This window comes from Andrena cerasifolii, unplaced genomic scaffold, assembly GCF_050908995.1.
Source record: "Andrena cerasifolii isolate SP2316 unplaced genomic scaffold, iyAndCera1_principal scaffold0557, whole genome shotgun sequence".
Taxonomy (NCBI): Eukaryota; Metazoa; Arthropoda; class Insecta; order Hymenoptera; family Andrenidae; genus Andrena; species Andrena cerasifolii.
Window position 1 is genome coordinate 22,414 of NW_027485450.1, and position 15,463 is coordinate 37,876.

General features: G+C 23.3%; 1 long non-coding RNA gene across 2 annotated transcripts in view; it reads right to left on the reverse strand.

Annotated features, from left to right (window-relative positions):
* Positions 1–15,430, reverse strand: part of LOC143378144 (uncharacterized) — a 32,085-nt gene extending 16,655 nt beyond the window's left edge. For both annotated transcript variants that reach the window (XR_013087659.1, XR_013087658.1), the window contains exon 1: positions 1,597–15,430. This is a non-coding gene — a long non-coding RNA (uncharacterized LOC143378144). The remainder of the gene's footprint in view (positions 1–1,596) is intronic.
* Positions 15,431–15,463: the final 33 nt, after the last annotated feature.

A 15,463-nucleotide genomic window follows, 5' to 3' on the forward strand; every position in this document is an offset into this window, starting at 1 on the left:
ACTGAGGGTTTGGAAGGAGAGGAACGTCAGGCGCGAATCTTGAATCCAGCACACTGAGGGTTTTGAAGGAGAGGAACGTCAGGCGCGAATCTTGAATCCAGCACACTGAGGATTTTGAAGGAATTCAGGCGCGAATCTATAATCCAGCACTCTGAGGATTTTGAAGGGGATCAGGCGCGAATATTAAATCCGTCACTCTAATCGACCAGGGAAGGTTTTAAAAGGCGAATACACACCCTGGAAACACCTGTTAGGTCTTATTTTAGTTTTGGCTCGGTAATTGGATTTACCGTTATATTATTCGGCTCATACAATAGTATGTTTGTAAACAGAGTAAGCGTCTCGCGTTCACTAACAGAAATCAGCTGTTGCGGCAGCTTGTTTGTTTGGGATCTTTGTAACCAAAGGGTGCACACAATAATTCAAAGCGTGATTTAAAACTAAGCGTTTTATTACTAATGCTTGGGATTTTAAGCATTGGCACATGACATTGATATAGATATTAATTAATCACAATATGAAAATATGAATATGAAGTACATAGATATAAGCAAATGAGATTATTATAGAAGCAATAAGCGTTGCTAATATGAAATATAAATGATCGCAATAAGCTTTAGAATGCAATATAACGTGGAATACAATAAGAATAGTAATGCAAAAATATATATACACAAAGAAAGCATTAATGAGAATATATAGGTAATAAACGTTAGTAATACAAAATAATGAAGGTTCGCAATAAGCTTTGATAGACAAAAATAATAATAGTCAATGGTATGAAGATGAATAACAATATTAATAATTATAATTGCTTACGGTAGTTGCCGTAGAGCACTGATTTGAACACTTTGGAATCTTCCAATTATAAACTTTTAGTAATATAAGTTAGTTGCTCTCGGACTTTCGTGAGCAGAAAAATGATCGCTCTGGCCTCTCAGGACCTCGTATTTATAAGATTTTACAGGAGTATTGCGGGGGGTACGCGCGGTAAAGACCTTGACATATTTAAGAAATAAGTCGTAGTAGGACTTCCGGGGTTTTTATAAACGGTACGTCTATTAATAGACGTATTTATGTCACGTACGCCAAATATACGTCGCAATTAGGTTTCTGGGGTTTTTATGACTGCGAAAAGAGATACTCAACTCGTCGTATGGATTTCGGGTGTTTTATAGGAAATGGGTTAGATTGGCTTGGACACTGTGAGTCGTAAAGAGGGGATTGAGACGTGGTCTCGATTTAATAGGGTTTTTGTAACGATGGACTTGTTTGAATTCGTTTTAAAGGGAAGGATTCGTGCCTCATGTGGCGAATAGGCGAAGGGGTTTTGTAACGATTATCTCGTGTTGGGGACCGCTAAGGTACAACATCAAGGTGATCGACGATTGAGGAGATGGGGTAAGAGTTGAGTTTCAGGGACTTCGGTGGAGTGGTTTTGAGGTTTAATAATAGATTTTTGGAATAGGACCGCGCGAAAAATAGTGGGACGTCACAACCTATTTTTCTCTATTTATTTACCTATTTTTCTCTATTTAGTTACCAATTTTTTCTCTATTTGTTTACCTCTTTTGTTTTCTCTACTTATTTACGTACTTTTCTCTGTTTATTTACCTATTTTTCCCTATTTTATTTACCTATTTTTCTCTATTTATTTACCTATTTTTCTCTATTTAGTTACCTCTTTTTTTCCTCTGTTTATTTACCAATTTTTTCTCTAGTTATTTACCCATTTTTCTTTCTCATTTATTTACCTATTTTTTCCTCTAATTTCTTTACCTATTTTTTATTTACCTTTTTTTCCTTGATTTATTTAGCAATTTTTCCCTATTTTATTTACCTATTTTTTCTCTATTTAGTTGCCTCTTTTTCCTCTATTCATTTACCAATTTTTTTTCTAGTTATTTACCCATTTTCTTTCTCATTTATTTACCTATTTTTTCCTCTAATTTCTTTACCTATTTTTTTATTTACCTTTTTTTCTTTGATTTATTTAGCTATTTATCTCTATGTATACACCTATTTTTTCTCCAGATGATTTACCTATTTTTTCTCTATTTATTTACCTCTTTTGTTTTCTCTATTTGTTTACCTATTTTCGGTTTTTATTTACCTCCTTTGTATTCTCTACTTCATTACCTACTTTTCACTATTTCTTTATCTATTTTTCTCTAATTTATTTACCTATTTTTTCTCTATTTATTTACCTCTTTTTTCTCTATTTATTTACCTATTTTTTCTCTATATATTTACCTATTTTTCTCTCTCATTTATTTACGTATTTTTTCTCTGTTTATTACCTATTTTTTCCTCTAATTTATTTACCTATTTTTTATTTACCTTTTTTTCTTTGGTTTATTTACCTATTTTTCCTTTAATTTATTTACCTATTGTTTTATTTACCTTTTTTCTTTGATTTATTTAGCTATTTATCTATATTTATACACCTATTTTTTCTCTAGATAATTTACCTATTTTTCTCTATTTATTTCCCTATTTTTGCTCTAGTTATTTACCTCTTTTTTCTGTATTTATTTACCTACTTTGTTTTCTCCACTTCATTACCTATTTTTCTCTATTTATTTACCTATTTTTTCCTCTAATTTATTTATCTATTTTTTCCTCTAATTTATTTACCTATTTTTTTATTTACCTTTTTTTCCTTGATTTATTTAGCTATTTTTCTGTATTTATACACTTATTTTTTCTCTAGTTTATTTACCTATTTTTTATCTATTTATTTACCTATTTTTCTCTACTTATTTACCTCTTTTTTCTCTATTTATTTACCTATTTTTTCTCTATTTATTTACCTCCTTTGTTTTCTCTATTTTATTTATCTATTTTTCTCTATTTATTTACCTATTTTTCTCTATTTAGTTACCTCTTTTTTTCCTCTGTTTATTTACCAATTTTTTCTCTAGTTATTTACCCATTTTTCTTTCTCATTTATTTACCTATTTTTTCCTCTAATTTCTTTACCTATTTTTTATTTACCTTTTTTTCCTTGATTTATTTAGCAATTTTTCCCTATTTTATTTACCTATTTTTTCTCTATTTATTTACCTATTTTTCTCTATTTAGTTGCCTCTTTTTTCCTCTATTTATTTACCAATTTTTTCTCTAGTTATTTACCCATTTTCTTTCTCATTTATTTGCCTATTTTTTCCTCTAATTTCTTTACCTATTTTTTTATTTACCTTTTTTTCTTTGATTTATTTAGCTATTTATCTCTATGTATACACCTATTTTTTCTCCAGATGATTTACCTATTTTTTCTCTATTTATTTACCTCTTTTGTTTTCTCTATTTGTTTACCTATTTTCGGTTTTTATTTACCTCCTTTGTATTCTCTACTTCATTACCTACTTTTCACTATTTCTTTATCTATTTTTTTCTCTAATTTATTTACCTATTTTTTCTCTATTTATTTACCTCTTTTTTCTCTATTTATTTACCTATTTTTTCTCTATATATTTACCTATTTTTCTCTCTCATTTATTTACGTATTTTTTCTCTGTTTATTACCTATTTTTTCCTCTAATTTATTTACCTATTTTTTATTTACCTTTTTTTCTTTGGTTTATTTACCTATTTTTCCTTTAATTTATTTACCTATTGTTTTATTTACCTTTTTTCTTTGATTTATTTAGCTATTTATCTATATTTATACACCTATTTTTTCTCTAGATAATTTACCTATTTTTCTCTATTTATTTCCCTATTTTTGCTCTAGTTATTTACCTCTTTTTTCTGTATTTATTTACCTACTTTGTTTTCTCCACTTCATTACCTATTTTTCTCTATTTATTTACCTATTTTTTCCTCTAATTTATTTATCTATTTTTTCCTCTAATTTATTTACCTATTTTTTTATTTACCTTTTTTTCCTTGATTTATTTAGCTATTTTTCTGTATTTATACACTTATTTTTTCTCTAGTTTATTTACCTATTTTTTATCTATTTATTTACCTATTTTTCTCTACTTATTTACCTCTTTTTTCTCTATTTATTTACCTATTTTTTCTCTATTTATTTACCTCCTTTGTTTTCTCTATTTTATTTATCTATTTTTCTCTATTTATTTACCTATTTTTCTCTATTTAGTTACCTCTTTTTTTCCTCTGTTTATTTACCAATTTTTTCTCTAGTTATTTACCCATTTTTCTTTCTCATTTATTTACCTATTTTTTCCTCTAATTTATTTACCTATTTTTTTATTTACCTTTTTTTCCTTGATTTATTTAGCTATTTTTCTGTATTTATACACTTATTTTTTCTCTAGTTTATTTACCTATTTTTTATCTATTTATTTACCTATTTTTCTCTACTTATTTACCTCTTTTTTCTCTATTTATTTACCTATTTTTTCTCTATTTATTTACCTCCTTTGTTTTCTCTATTTTATTTATCTATTTTTCTCTATTTATTTACCTATTTTTCTCTATTTAGTTACCTCTTTTTTTCCTCTGTTTATTTACCAATTTTTTCTCTAGTTATTTACCCATTTTTCTTTCTCATTTATTTACCTATTTTTTCCTCTAATTTCTTTACCTATTTTTTATTTACCTTTTTTTCCTTGATTTATTTAGCAATTTTTCCCTATTTTATTTACCTATTTTTTCTCTATTTATTTACCTATTTTTCTCTATTTAGTTGCCTCTTTTTTCCTCTATTTATTTACCAATTTTTTCTCTAGTTATTTACCCATTTTCTTTCTCATTTATTTGCCTATTTTTTCCTCTAATTTCTTTACCTATTTTTTTATTTACCTTTTTTTCTTTGATTTATTTAGCTATTTATCTCTATGTATACACCTATTTTTTCTCCAGATGATTTACCTTTTTTTTCTCTATTTATTTACCTCTTTTGTTTTCTCTATTTGTTTACCTATTTTCGGTTTTTATTTACCTCCTTTGTATTCTCTACTTCATTACCTACTTTTCACTATTTCTTTATCTATTTTTTTCTCTAATTTATTTACCTATTTTTTCTCTATTTATTTACCTCTTTTTCTCTATTTATTTACCTATTTTTTCTCTATATATTTACCTATTTTTCTCTCTCATTTATTTACGTATTTTTTCTCTGTTTATTACCTATTTTTTCCTCTAATTTATTTACCTATTTTTTATTTACCTTTTTTTCTTTGGTTTATTTACCTATTTTTCCTTTAATTTATTTACCTATTGTTTTATTTACCTTTTTTCTTTGATTTATTTAGCTATTTATCTATATTTATACACCTATTTTTTTTCTAGATAATTTACCTATTTTTCTCTATTTATTTCCCTATTTTTGCTCTAGTTATTTACCTCTTTTTTCTGTATTTATTTACCTACTTTGTTTTCTCCACTTCATTACCTATTTTTCTCTATTTATTTACCTATTTTTTCCTCTAATTTATTTATCTATTTTTTCCTCTAATTTATTTACCTATTTTTTTATTTACCTTTTTTTCCTTGATTTATTTAGCTATTTTTCTGTATTTATACACTTATTTTTTCTCTAGTTTATTTACCTATTTTTTATCTATTTATTTACCTATTTTTCTCTACTTATTTACCTCTTTTTTCTCTATTTATTTACCTATTTTTTCTCTATTTATTTACCTCCTTTGTTTTCTCTATTTTATTTATCTATTTTTCTCTATTTATTTACCTATTTTTCTCTATTTAGTTACCTCTTTTTTTCCTCTGTTTATTTACCAATTTTTTCTCTAGTTATTTACCCATTTTTCTTTCTCATTTATTTACCTATTTTTTCCTCTAATTTCTTTACCTATTTTTTATTTACCTTTTTTTCCTTGATTTATTTAGCAATTTTTCCCTATTTTATTTACCTATTTTTTCTCTATTTACTTACCTATTTTTCTCTATTTAGTTGCCTCTTTTTTCCTCTATTTATTTACCAATTTTTTCTCTAGTTATTTACCCATTTTCTTTCTCATTTATTTGCCTATTTTTTCCTCTAATTTCTTTACCTATTTTTTTATTTACCTTTTTTTCTTTGATTTATTTAGCTATTTATCTCTATGTATACACCTATTTTTTCTCCAGATGATTTACCTTTTTTTTCTCTATTTATTTACCTCTTTTGTTTTCTCTATTTGTTTACCTATTTTCGGTTTTTATTTACCTCCTTTGTATTCTCTACTTCATTACCTACTTTTCACTATTTCTTTATCTATTTTTTTCTCTAATTTATTTACCTATTTTTTCTCTATTTATTTACCTCTTTTTTCTCTATTTATTTACCTATTTTTTCTCTATATATTTACCTATTTTTCTCTCTCATTTATTTACGTATTTTTTCTCTGTTTATTTACCTATTTTTTCCTCTAATTTATTTACCTATTTTTTATTTACCTTTTTTTCTTTGGTTTATTTACCTATTTTTCCTTTAATTTATTTACCTATTGTTTTATTTACCTTTTTTTCTTTGATTTATTTAGCTATTTATCTATATTTATACACCTATTTTTTCTCTAGATTATTTACCTATTTTTCTCTATTTATTTCCCTATTTTTGCTCTAGTTATTTACCTCTTTTTTCTGTATTTATTTACCTACTTTGTTTTCTCTACTTCATTACCTATTTTTCTCTATTTATTTCCCTATTTTGTCTCTATTTATTTCCCTATTTTGTCTCTATTTATTTACCTCTTTTGTTTTCTCTATTTATACACCTATTTTTTCTCTAGTTTATTTACCTCTTTTTTCAGTATTTATTTACCTACTTTGTTTTCTCTACTTCATTACCTATTTTTCACAATTTCTTTATCTATTTTTTTCTCTAATTTATTTACCTATTTTTTATTTACCTTTTTTCCTTTGGTTTATTTACCAATTTTTCTCTATTTATACACCTATTTTTTCTCTACCCAATTTACCTATTTTTCTCTATTTATTTCCCTATTTTTTCTCTATTTATTTACCTCTTTTGTTTTCTCTATTTATTTTCTTATTTTTTCTCTATATATTTACCTATTTTTTGTCTCATTTATTTACCTATTTTTGCTCTGTTTATTTACCTATTTTTTCCTCTAATTTATATACCTATTTTTTTATTTACCTTTTTTCCTTTGGTTTATTTACCTATTTTTCTCTATTTATACACCTATTTTTTCTCTACCTAATTTACCTATTTTCTGTATTTATTTACCTACTTTTTTCTGTATTTATGTACCTCTTTTGTTTTATCTATTTATTTACCTATTTTTCTCTAGATAATTTACCTATTTTCTCTATTTATTTACCTATTTTTTCCTCTAATTTATTTATCTATTTTTTCCTCTAATTTATTTACCTATTTTTTTATTTACCTTTTTTTCCTTGATTTATTTAGCTATTTTTCTGTATTTATACACTTATTTTTTCTCTAGTTTATTTACCTATTTTTTATCTATTTATTTACCTATTTTTCTCTACTTATTTACCTCTTTTTTCTCTATTTATTTACCTATTTTTTCTCTATTTATTTACCTCCTTTGTTTTCTCTATTTTATTTATCTATTTTTCTCTATTTATTTACCTATTTTTCTCTATTTAGTTACCTCTTTTTTTCCTCTGTTTATTTACCAATTTTTTCTCTAGTTATTTACCCATTTTTCTTTCTCATTTATTTACCTATTTTTTCCTCTAATTTCTTTACCTATTTTTTATTTACCTTTTTTTCCTTGATTTATTTAGCAATTTTTCCCTATTTTATTTACCTATTTTTTCTCTATTTATTTACCTATTTTTCTCTATTTAGTTGCCTCTTTTTTCCTCTATTTATTTACCAATTTTTTCTCTAGTTATTTACCCATTTTCTTTCTCATTTATTTGCCTATTTTTTCCTCTAATTTCTTTACCTATTTTTTTATTTACCTTTTTTTCTTTGATTTATTTAGCTATTTATCTCTATGTATACACCTATTTTTTCTCCAGATGATTTACCTTTTTTTCTCTATTTATTTACCTCTTTTGTTTTCTCTATTTGTTTACCTATTTTCGGTTTTTATTTACCTCCTTTGTATTCTCTACTTCATTACCTACTTTTCACTATTTCTTTATCTATTTTTTTCTCTAATATATTTACCTATTTTTTCCCTATTTATTTACCTCTTTTTTCTCTATTTATTTACCTATTTTTCTCTATATATTTACCTATTTTTCTCTCTCATTTATTTACGTATTTTTTCTCTGTTTATTTACCTATTTTTTCCTCTAATTTATTTACCTATTTTTTATTTACCTTTTTTTCTTTGGTTTATTTACCTATTTTTCCTTTAATTTATTTACCTATTGTTTTATTTACCTTTTTTTCTTTGATTTATTTAGCTATTTATCTATATTTATACACCTATTTTTTCTCTAGATAATTTACCTATTTTTCTCTATTTATTTCCCTATTTTTGCTCTAGTTATTTACCTCTTTTTTCTGTATTTATTTACCTACTTTGTTTTCTCTACTTCATTACCTATTTTTCTCTATTTATTTCACTATTTTGTCTCTATTTATTTACCTCTTTTGTTTTCTCTATTTATTTACCTATTTTTTCTCTAGTCCTTTACCTCTTTTTCTGTATTTATTTACCTACTATGTTTTCTGTACTTCATTACCTATTTTTCTCTATTTATTTGCCTATTTTCTTCTCTAAATTATTTACCTATTTTTGTCTATTTATTTACCTATTTTCTGTATTTATTTACCTCCTTTGTATTCTCTACTTCATTACCTATTTTTCACAATTTCTTTATCTTTTTTTTCTCTAATTTATTTACAAATTTTTTCTCTGTTTATTTACCTATTTTTTCCTCTAATTTATTTATCTATTTTTTTCTCTAATTTATTTACCTATTTTTTCTCTATTTATTTACCTCCGTTGTTTTCTCTATTTATTTACCTTTTTTCCTCTCTATTTATTTACCTATTTTTTTTAATTAGTAATTTTTCTCTATTTATACACCTATTTTTTCTCTAGTTTATTTACCTCTTTTTTCAGTATTTATTTACCTACTTTGTTTTCTCTACTTCATTACCTACTTTTCACTATTTCTTTATCTATTTTTTTCTCTAATTTATTTACCTATTTTTTCTCTATTTATTTACCTCTTTTTTCTCTATTTATTTACCTATTTTTTCTCTCTATATTTACCTATTTTTCTCTCTCATTTATTTACGTATTTTTTCTCTGTTTATTTACCTATTTTTTCCTCTAATTTATTTACCTATTTTTTATTTACCTTTTTTTCTTTGGTTTATTTACCTATTTTTCCTTTAATTTATTTACTTATTGTTTTATTTACCTTTTTTTCTTTGATTTATTTAGCTATTTATCTATATTTATACACCTATTTTTTCTCTAGATAATTTACCTATTTTTCTCTATTTATTTCCCTATTTTTGCTCTAGTTATTTACCTCTTTTTTCTGTATTTATTTACCTACTTTGTTTTCTCTACTTCATTACCTATTTTTCTCTATTTATTTCACTATTTTGTCTCTATTTATTTACCTCTTTTGTTTTCTCTATTTATTTACCTATTTTTTCTCTAGTTCTTTACCTCTTTTTCTGTATTTATTTACCTACTATGTTTTCTGTACTTCATTACCTATTTTTCTCTATTTATTTGCCTATTTTCTTCTCTAAATTATTTACCTATTTTTGTCTATTTATTTACCTATTTTCTGTATTTATTTACCTCCTTTGTATTCTCTACTTCATTACCTATTTTTCACAATTTCTTTATCTATTTTTTTCTCTAATTTATTTACAAATTTTTTCTCTGTTTATTTACCTATTTTTTCCTCTAATTTATTTATCTATTTTTTTCTCTAATTTATTTACCTATTTTTTCTCTATTTATTTACCTCCGTTGTTTTCTCTATTTATTTACCTTTTTTCCTCTCTATTTATTTACCTATTTTTTTTAATTAGCTATTTTTCTCTATTTATACACCTATTTTTTCTCTAGTTTATTTACCTCTTTTTTCAGTATTTATTTACCTACTTTGTTTTCTCTACTTCATTACATATTTTTCACAATTTCTTTATCTATTTTTTTCTCTAATTTATTTACCTATTTTTTATTTACCTTTTTTCCTTTGGTTTATTTACCAATTTTTCTCTATTTATACACCTATTTTTTCTCTACCCAATTTACCTATTTTTCTCTATTTATTTCCCTATTTTTTCTCTATCTATTTACCTCTTTTGTTTTCTCTATTTATTTACCTATTTTTTCTCTAGTTATTTACCTCTTTTTCTGTATTTATTTACCTACTTTGTGTTCTCTACTTCATTACCTATTTTTCTCTATTTATTTGCCTATTTTTTTCTCTAAATTATTTACCTATTTTTCTCTATTTATTTACCTATTTTCTGTATTTATTTACCTCCTTTGTATTCTCTACTTCATTACCTATTTTTCACAATTTCTTTATCTATTTTTTTCTGTAATTTACTTACAAATTTTTTCTCTGCTTATTTACCTTTTTCCCCCTCTATTTATTTACCTTTTTTTCCCTCTATTTATTTACCTATTTTTTTTAATTAGCTATTTTTCTGTATTTATACACCTATTTTTTCTCTACCTAATTTACCTATTTTTCTGTATTTATTTACCTATTTTTTTCTCTATTTATTTACCTCTTTTGTTTTCTCTATTTATTTACCTATTTTTCTCTAGATAATTTACCTATTTTTTCTCTATTTATTTACCTATTTTTTCTCTGTTTATTTACCTATTTTTTCCTCTAATTCATATATCTATTTTTTTATTTACCTTTTTTCCTTTGGTTTATTTACCTATTTTTCTCTATTTATACACCTATTTTTTCTCTACCTAATTTACCTATTTTTCTCTATTTATTTCCCTATTTTTTCTCTATTTATTTACCTCTTTTGTTTTCTCTATTTATTTTCTTATTTTTTCTCTATATATTTACCTATTTTTTGTCTCATTTATTTACCTATTTTTGCTCTGTTTATTTACCTATTTTTTCCTCTAATTTATATACCTATTTTTTTATTTACCTTTTTTCCTTTGGTTTATTTACCTATTTTTCTCTATTTATACACCTATTTTTTCTCTACCTAATTTACCTATTTTCTGTATTTATTTACCTACTTTTTTCTGTATTTATGTACCTCTTTTGTTTTATCTATTTATTTACCTATTTTTCTCTAGATAATTTACCTATTTTCTCTATTTATTTACCTATTTTTTCCTCTAATTTATTTATCTATTTTTTCCTCTAATTTATTTACCTATTTTTTTATTTACCTTTTTTTCCTTGATTTATTTAGCTATTTTTCTGTATTTATACACTTATTTTTTCTCTAGTTTATTTACCTATTTTTTATCTATTTATTTACCTATTTTTCTCTACTTATTTACCTCTTTTTTCTCTATTTATTTACCTATTTTTTCTCTATTTATTTACCTCCTTTGTTTTCTCTATTTTATTTATCTATTTTTCTCTATTTATTTACCTATTTTTCTCTATTTAGTTACCTCTTTTTTTCCTCTGTTTATTTACCAATTTTTTCTCTAGTTATTTACCCATTTTCTTTCTCATTTATTTGCCTATTTTTTCCTCTAATTTCTTTACCTATTTTTTTATTTACCTTTTTTTCTTTGATTTATTTAGCTATTTATCTCTATGTATACACCTATTTTTTCTCCAGATGATTTACCTTTTTTTTCTCTATTTATTTACCTCTTTTGTTTTCTCTATTTGTTTACCTATTTTCGGTTTTTATTTACCTACTTTGTTTTCTCTACTTCATTACCTACTTTTCACTATTTCTTTATCTATTTTTTTCTCTAATTTATTTACCTATTTTTTCTCTATTTATTTACCTCTTTTTTCTCTATTTATTTACCTATTTTTTCTCTCTATATTTACCTATTTTTCTCTCTCATTTATTTACGTATTTTTTCTCTGTTTATTTACCTATTTTTTTCCTCTAATTTATTTACCTATTTTTTATTTACCTTTTTTTCTTTGGTTTATTTACCTATTTTTCCTTTAATTTATTTACTTATTGTTTTATTTACCTTTTTTTCTTTGATTTATTTAGCTATTTATCTATATTTATACACCTATTTTTTCTCTAGATAATTTACCTATTTTTCTCTATTTATTTCCCTATTTTTGCTCTAGTTATTTACCTCTTTTTTCTGTATTTATTTACCTACTTTGTTTTCTCTACTTCATTACCTATTTTTCTCTATTTATTTCACTATTTTGTCTCTATTTATTTACCTCTTTTGTTTTCTCTATTTATTTACCTATTTTTTCTCTAGTTCTTTACCTCTTTTTCTGTATTTATTTACCTACTATGTTTTCTGTACTTCATTACCTATTTTTCTCTATTTATTTGCCTATTTTCTTCTCTAAATTATTTACCTATTTTTGTCTATTTATTTACCTATTTTCTGTATTTATTTACCTCCTTTGTATTCTCTACTTCATTACCTATTTTTCACAATTTCTTTATCTATTTTTTTCTCTAATTTATTTACAAATTTTTTCTCTGTTTATTTACCTATTTTTTCCTCTAATTTATTTATCTATTTTTTTCTCTAATTTATTTACCTATTTTTTCTCTATTTATTTACCTCCGTTGTTTTCTCTATTTATTTACCTTTTTTCCTCTCTATTTATTTACCTATTTTTTTTAATTAGCTATTTTTCTCTATTTATACACCTATTTTTTCTCTAGTTTATTTACCTCTTTTTTCAGTATTTATTTACCTACTTTGTTTTCTCTACTTCATTACATATTTTTCACAATTTCTTTATCTATTTTTTTCTCTAATTTATTTACCTATTTTTTATTTACCTTTTTTCCTTTGGTTTATTTACCAATTTTTCTCTATTTATACACCTATTTTTTCTCTACCCAATTTACCTATTTTTCTCTATTTATTTCCCTATTTTTTCTCTATCTATTTACCTCTTTTGTTTTCTCTATTTATTTACCTATTTTTTCTCTAGTTATTTACCTCTTTTTCTGTATTTATTTACCTACTTTGTGTTCTCTACTTCATTACCTATTTTTCTCTATTTATTTGCCTATTTTTTTCTCTAAATTATTTACCTATTTTTCTCTATTTATTTACCTATTTTCTGTATTTATTTACCTCCTTTGTATTCTCTACTTCATTACCTATTTTTCACAATTTCTTTATCTATTTTTTTCTGTAATTTACTTACAAATTTTTTCTCTGCTTATTTACCTTTTTCCCCCTCTATTTATTTACCTTTTTTTCCCTCTATTTATTTACCTATTTTTTTTAATTAGCTATTTTTCTGTATTTATACACCTATTTTTTCTCTACCTAATTTACCTATTTTTCTGTATTTATTTACCTATTTTTTTCTCTATTTATTTACCTCTTTTGTTTTCTCTATTTATTTACCTATTTTTCTCTAGATAATTTACCTATTTTTTCTCTATTTATTTACCTATTTTTTCTCTGTTTATTTACCTATTTTTTCCTCTAATTCATATATCTATTTTTTTATTTACCTTTTTTCCTTTGGTTTATTTACCTATTTTTCTCTATTTATACACCTATTTTTTCTCTACCTAATTTACCTATTTTTCTCTATTTATTTCCCTATTTTTTCTCTATTTATTTACCTCTTTTGTTTTCTCTATTTATTTTCTTATTTTTTCTCTATATATTTACCTATTTTTTGTCTCATTTATTTACCTATTTTTGCTCTGTTTATTTACCTATTTTTTCCTCTAATTTATATACCTATTTTTTTATTTACCTTTTTTCCTTTGGTTTATTTACCTATTTTTCTCTATTTATACACCTATTTTTTCTCTACCTAATTTACCTATTTTCTGTATTTATTTACCTACTTTTTTCTGTATTTATGTACCTCTTTTGTTTTATCTATTTATTTACCTATTTTTCTCTAGATAATTTACCTATTTTCTCTATTTATTTACCTATTTTTTCCTCTAATTTATTTATCTATTTTTTCCTCTAATTTATTTACCTATTTTTTTATTTACCTTTTTTTCCTTGATTTATTTAGCTATTTTTCTGTATTTATACACTTATTTTTTCTCTAGTTTATTTACCTATTTTTTATCTATTTATTTACCTATTTTTCTCTACTTATTTACCTCTTTTTTCTCTATTTATTTACCTATTTTTTCTCTATTTATTTACCTCCTTTGTTTTCTCTATTTTATTTATCTATTTTTCTCTATTTATTTACCTATTTTTCTCTATTTAGTTACCTCTTTTTTTCCTCTGTTTATTTACCAATTTTTTCTCTAGTTATTTACCCATTTTCTTTCTCATTTATTTGCCTATTTTTTCCTCTAATTTCTTTACCTATTTTTTTATTTACCTTTTTTTCTTTGATTTATTTAGCTATTTATCTCTATGTATACACCTATTTTTTCTCCAGATGATTTACCTTTTTTTTCTCTATTTATTTACCTCTTTTGTTTTCTCTATTTGTTTACCTATTTTCGGTTTTTATTTACCTACTTTGTTTTCTCTACTTCATTACCTACTTTTCACTATTTCTTTATCTATTTTTTTCTCTAATTTATTTACCTATTTTTTCTCTATTTATTTACCTCTTTTTTCTCTATTTATTTACCTATTTTTTCTCTCTATATTTACCTATTTTTCTCTCTCATTTATTTACGTATTTTTTCTCTGTTTATTTACCTATTTTTTCCTCTAATTTATTTACCTATTTTTTATTTACCTTTTTTTCTTTGGTTTATTTACCTATTTTTCCTTTAATTTATTTACTTATTGTTTTATTTACCTTTTTTTCTTTGATTTATTTAGCTATTTATCTATATTTATACACCTATTTTTTCTCTAGATAATTTACCTATTTTTCTCTATTTATTTCCCTATTTTTGCTCTAGTTATTTACCTCTTTTTTCTGTATTTATTTACCTACTTTGTTTTCTCTACTTCATTACCTATTTTTCTCTATTTATTTCACTATTTTGTCTCTATTTATTTACCTCTTTTGTTTTCTCTATTTATTTACCTATTTTTTCTCTAGTTCTTTACCTCTTTTTCTGTATTTATTTACCTACTATGTTTTCTGTACTTCATTACCTATTTTTCTCTATTTATTTGCCTATTTTCTTCTCTAAATTATTTACCTATTTTTGTCTATTTATTTACCTATTTTCTGTATTTATTTACCTCCTTTGTATTCTCTACTTCATTACCTATTTTTCACAATTTCTTTATCTATTTTTTTCTCTAATTTATTTACAAATTTTTCTCTGTTTATTTACCTATTTTTTCCTCTAATTTATTTATCTATTTTTTTCTCTAATTTATTTACCTATTTTTTCTCTATTTATTTACCTCCGTTGTTTTCTCTATTTATTTACCTTTTTTCCTCTCTATTTATTTACCTATTTTTTTTAATTAGCTATTTTTCTCTATTTATACACCTATTT